The 5,666-nt window shown below is 41.8% G+C and overlaps 1 pseudogene across 1 annotated transcript in view; it reads left to right on the plus strand.

The window, feature by feature from the left end:
- LOC111651192 (putative histone-lysine N-methyltransferase PRDM6 pseudogene) overlaps nt 1-1,156 on the plus strand; it is a 3,152-nt pseudogene extending 1,996 nt beyond the window's left edge. Inside the window, exon 3 of the transcript XR_015436919.1 lies at nt 1,078-1,156. The product of XR_015436919.1 is annotated as a putative histone-lysine N-methyltransferase PRDM6 pseudogene (transcript). The remainder of the gene's footprint in view (nt 1-1,077) is intronic.
- The last annotated feature ends 4,510 nt before the right edge of the window (nt 1,157-5,666 follow it).

The raw sequence follows: 5,666 nt of genomic DNA on the forward strand, positions 1-5,666 counted from the left end.
GGGCGATGTGATTGGATGCTCCCGGTCAAGATGGCGTCTCTGGAGAATCACACCCTCCCTCAACTGTTGTCATGACAGCCACACTCTGGAAATATAAACAAAGACTGATATCCACTCAATCATACTTCATCATGTAAATTCATGTAGCTGCTCAGATTCACAGAGCTGTCAAAATATTTTTACATTTTATTATTATTACAAAAGAAGCAGATTTTAAAAGTAGATACTTATATTTTATAAACGTAAAATCAATCTTTTTGACTGAACTGTTAAGTATAATTTTTTTCTCTACAAATATTAAAATATTATCTTTTTAAATGATTTAAACAGACTTTATTTTATAAAACTTCTGTGCAGATTTACTTTATTTTTCTCATTAGTAGAAGTATTATTTCTATAGAATTAATTTTTCCACAAATTAATAAACCATTATTCTCAAACTTCATTAATCGTTAATGTAATCTCTCATGAAAGAGACCCGATATTTCTGATATTTAAGCTGTGATGAAATAATTAAGCACAGAGTTTCTGAGTGTGAACCAGACTATAATTTATTTCTCCTCTTAAATACAGTAATTTAATGTCTGAGACTCTCAGTTGTTTTAATTAAACACCTTTTTATTTTAAAGATTTGTTCTGTTTTCTTTCGTTTACCTGCATCCACTAAAGTCGGAAGTTTTTGTTTAAATAATTAGATATAATTTAATAATTTACATATTTTCCTTTAAATAAATAAATGTCTGTGTTCTATAAAAATATAGAAATCCAACCTTAAAAAAGAAAGAAATAAACATTTCTAAATATATTTTTTTCCTGCACAAGTCATATGATAAACAATAAAGTCTACGTGCAGGTGGGTGTAGAAATACTCATAAGACTGAGTTACACCACGGATGAATGTGTGCAGGTTTTTATTGTCTAAAAGTTACAGAACAAGCAGAAAGAATCCCGGAGCAAAGAGGTGTGAAATGTGTGTATTTGAGGTTAATCGCCCACATTAAGTTGTTTTACAGCTCAGGACCCACAGAGACTCGGATTCAAACATCTTTATACAGTTGTTGTGTTTGGACCCGGCAGAGAAAACCCCGCGACCCCTCCGTGGGGTCTCCGACCAGCCTTTGAAGCCCCTGGCCCCGGAGAAATGCCGATCCGATAACCCGACTCTAACCATCGGCAGATTATCGGCTGCCGGGCTTAAACCGGTCATTAGGCCTATTGATGAAGAAGCTTTACACACAGATCCCATTAAAACTCACTGGTTGTTAAACTCGCTTATTGACGCCCCCTAAAACAGGAAGAGATGCGTGTCCTATAGCCAATCAGGGAGCTTGTGTCATTTTGTCTATGGTGTCCAGGAAGGGCCAGTTTTAATTAAGACACTTGCCGTTACGTCCGGGTGGAGCAGCGGAGGATTTTCTGGTGCTGCAGTATTTTACGGCTCGACAAATTGATCTCCTGCGAGGCCGAGCTCAGTGTTTGAGTTTATGGAGGAACGATCCTTTAACTCCCGGGGTCTGTTCTGTGGCAAAGAGGCATGAGAAAGAAAGTTCAACACAAACATTATTTTATCATCAATATTATTCTTGTGATTTTTTTAATGCCATACATCTGGTCTGATCTCAGCACTGTGTAAATAGAGTTTAGTTTGGTGCTGAAACGAGCTTTAAAACGACAAACACTCAGTGAGGATCTGCTGCTTTTCTCATTGTAACATGTGTAATAATACTTTGGGTTTTCAGCTGTTGGCCGTTTTGGCTGTGAGAAACTGGTAACACCCACAATCTAGCATTTATAAGCAGTATATAAACATTAATTAATGTTCATTAAATCTAAAACAAATGGTTTATAACACGCTGTAATGTAGTTATAAGCAGATTTAAGTGTTTATTGATGTATTTGTTAAGTACTATAATTGTTTATAAATACTGTACATTAATAAACAGTTAAAATTATCCTTATAGCTGCTAACAACTACATTACAGTGTGTTATGAATTATTCATTAAAGCTCCTCCAGTGTAAAGGTCTGTGTCCATGTGTAGGGTGATTATAGATCAGCTCTAGCTTCTATATTAATACTGTGAAAGTATCAAAGCCTCAGTCCACAGAGAAATGCACACAGCCTGTATTCAGAAACTGAGCCTTAAAACCAGCCGTCAGGACTTCTGGAACTTTGTGATGTCACAACAAAGCAGTCACCAAGCCCCGCCCACCTGGACCCACCATCCAAACCTTGCAGGATTTGGTTTCTCTGAGTGTTTTTACCTGAAATCTGCTTTATTTTTATTGGATCACTCAGAAAACAGTCAGCCAATCAGGAGAGAGGCCCAGAGCCTCCTCTCTTCTGATTGGCTCACTGACCTGTTGTTACTAGAGCTCCAGAGAGAAGCCTGAGAGAGGAGATGTAAAACTACACTGAGATGGTTTTTATATCTTCTGATGGATCAACACTTCAAATAAAACACAGAAGAAGTGAATGTAAAGAAAATGAATCAGCACATTAATCAATGATAAAGACAATTTTATAGTTGGAAACTGTTTAAAATGAATTTGCATCAAAATGTAGTAAATAAGGAATGTCTTCAGTCATCTTCAGATGAGTGAAGAAAGGAAACAAAGATCAGTGAACAGGTTTTCACACAGAATTAATCAAGTGATTCAGGTCAATAATCAGACGAGATAAATAAATATATATATATATATATGTAGATAAATAAATCTCTCCTAGTGAAAGAAGTAAAATCTTAATCGAGTCAAAGCCAAATAAATACTTCCCACTTGTTTGACAGTTCTCGTTGAGGCCGTTTCTCAGTCTTTCCCTGCCTGGATGTTTCCAGAGGATTCGAACCGGTGACCTCCCGGTCCGAACCTCGAGGCCGTCTTGATTGAAAAGAATGTGCAGTGAAAACACGAGACCCGTCCTGACATCGAGGCTCTGACCTCGTCCTGCGGGGTTTTTTTTTTTTTTTTTACGGGAGTTTTCCTCCTGGACAGATCTGAGAGAGGACGAGCTGTCAGCGCCGAGTCAGAGAAAACAGCTCCGAACATGTGACTTCAGAGAGAAAACTTCAGCCGCACAGTTTGAGGCTAAATATTTTGTTAGTGTGGGATGATGATGAGACACATGAGGATTCAGAAAATTCCAGAGCGCCTGTTGGTATCTTGGCTTTTTACGTTATGAGACAGATAAAACTATTTTCTTTCTCTGTTTCTTGTAACTGAATCACAGTCGTCCGTCTGTACTTGGCTGTTGCTGCTCGGTCGTGATTGTCCGTCTGTCCGTCAGCAGATCCCTGTTTTATTCCCCACAGATTTCCCATTGACTTTGTGTTTTCACTGGTCTGCGGTCGCAGCGTCCAGTAAAGCCGCTGTAATGTTTTCTTGACTGATGTCAGTATTTCATGGCCGTTTAAACGTCTGTATTCTGGCTTTTATTACGTAATCGTTGATGGTTTTATGTCAGATTATGTGTTTCGGTTTCCTGTTGCTTGAGGCGCAATGACCGCATCGATATGATGCAGCGGTTCAATGGGTTTTCACTTTATCTGAAGAGACTTGAGAGCCGGAGACTGGAGGATACAGTGAGACAAAGCTCTTATTGTGAAATTAGTCCAAGTAGCTGTCGGCAGCTTCTGCTGAGTGGTGAAAGAAGTGATGTAACGACTGCAGCAAACAGGATTATTGTCACGTCACGGAGCACAAACAGTCAAAGATATGAAAATTAGTCAAGAGGTTCCCAACGTTTTCTGACTCTTGTCCCAGATTCGACCGTGTTACAATACGGAGGCCAGATAATGAGTTCTCAGAGCACTTCTTATTTAAATGATCACGACTGAACATCCAGGATTCGACTGGAGAAGCAGGGAAACGTGTAGGAACTCTCTCACAGTATTTTTATTTTTATTCGATGGTGGGTCACTTGGTGATTCAGCCTCTTTGTCCTTTTTGACTCTTTGATCTCACGTTGATCAGACTGGGATAACGAGGGTTTGATGTGGTCCGGCAGTGACGTCATGAAAGTTTGAATCATCGGCTTATCACAGCGATGGGCTTTAATACGAGGAAGAAAAACAATACAAGCAGTTTTTAAACATTTTGTGAAGATCGTTTCGTTTTAAAACATTAAAAACAATAATCTATATATCTATATATGTAAATGTTTTTTATAATTGAATTTTCGTCGCCACACCTGCAATACCTTCACCCACCTTCACCCGCTGTGTTCGTCCATATCTCAGTACTTTGTGACGTGTCGACCGTCTGTCGCCTCCATCGTTTTCTGCTGTAGATTTTGAGGCGTAAACTCTGCTCAGGTCCCGGGGGGTCATGTGAGTCTCAGGTCAGACCGTGGTCACCGCAAAACCGCCCTGCAGCCCGGCGCTGTTTGGTTAAACCCACTCGGTGAGTCGGGTTAACTCGAGTTCATTTCTCGCGCTGTGTGACATCACCCTGTAGGCATGGTAACCGCAGGGGTTCGAGAACAAAGAGTGGGGTTTTCCATCGGCACCTTGGTGTTGGAATAACACGGAGTGTGTCTGTGTGTGTGGGTGTGTGTGTGTGTGTGTGTGTGTGTGTGTGTGTGAGTGTGTGTGTGTGTGTGTGTGTGTGAGTGTGTGTGAGTGTGTGTGAGTGAACGTGTGTTTGATCAGTGTGTGTTTACACAGCGATGGAGCCGCCGGTTGTTTCCTCTCCTGTGTTGGCGACTGTAGGAGCTTCAGTACAAACGGTTACATGTGCTCTTCGTGTCACAGGTTTGACTCCGACTTTGAAAGTTCGTCACGGCGCCCGCGGTCATTCCTTCTTTCTGATGCTCCTCCCACTTTTTTAACCACGTTCTTCAAACATTGTTCTATAAGAACTTCCTGTCTTTATCCTCCTCGTCCTAAAACTAGAAGGATCAGTTTGAGTTTATAACCTCTAGATTTTTTTAAAAGACACTATTGTTTGAAAGTATTTTTTGGTAAATTTTGTAAATTAACACGTCTTTAAGTGAGGACTGGTGTTACGTCATGTGATGTACGAAAGACGAAGGACGCAAAGTGTAAAAACCAAATCAAGACAAAAAAACAAAACACATTGGATGCGTTTTGAAGACGTGCATTGATCACGACTTTTCAGCCTCGACCTCGGATCAATGTCACGAGTAAAACTTCAGTCAGCGCTGAAGGTGGCGGGCGAGATACAACGGCGGTCGCTGGGTCGGGTGGATGGTGATGGGCTGATGGTCGGAGACCGACGGAGGTTGAACCCTGTGGCGGGAGGACAGGTGAACCAGATGGATTGTGGGAGGTTGCTCAGTTTGTTGCTGCGGTCCTGTGGGTGGTGGTACCTCCGTCTGGGGGGGCGGGTGGTGGTGGTGGTGGTGGCGTCCTCCCGGGTCCTCGCTGTGTGAGAAAGCAGCAGACTGAACTCCCCGCTGTCGACGTTGAGGTGAATCGGGGTCGGTTATCCAAATATTATCTGTTTCTCCGAACGATTATTACCCCTCTGATTTATGAGTCGGCTGACAGCGCCGTCTCAGATGCTCTGTGTGGAGGCCCAGACTGTTGCTCTTGGGCACGGCGGCGGCGGCGGCGGCGTTGATGGCAGCGATGGCGGCACGCTTTATGAGGCTTACTGCTGAAAAATGTCAGCCCTCAACGTCAGGCTGTGTTAAAGAAAACGGAGA

Source organism: Seriola lalandi, unplaced genomic scaffold (genome assembly GCF_002814215.2).
Source record: "Seriola lalandi dorsalis isolate HSWRI2012SDOR001 ecotype SW California unplaced genomic scaffold, Sedor1 jcf7180002053492, whole genome shotgun sequence".
Classification (NCBI taxonomy): domain Eukaryota; kingdom Metazoa; phylum Chordata; class Actinopteri; order Carangiformes; family Carangidae; genus Seriola; species Seriola lalandi.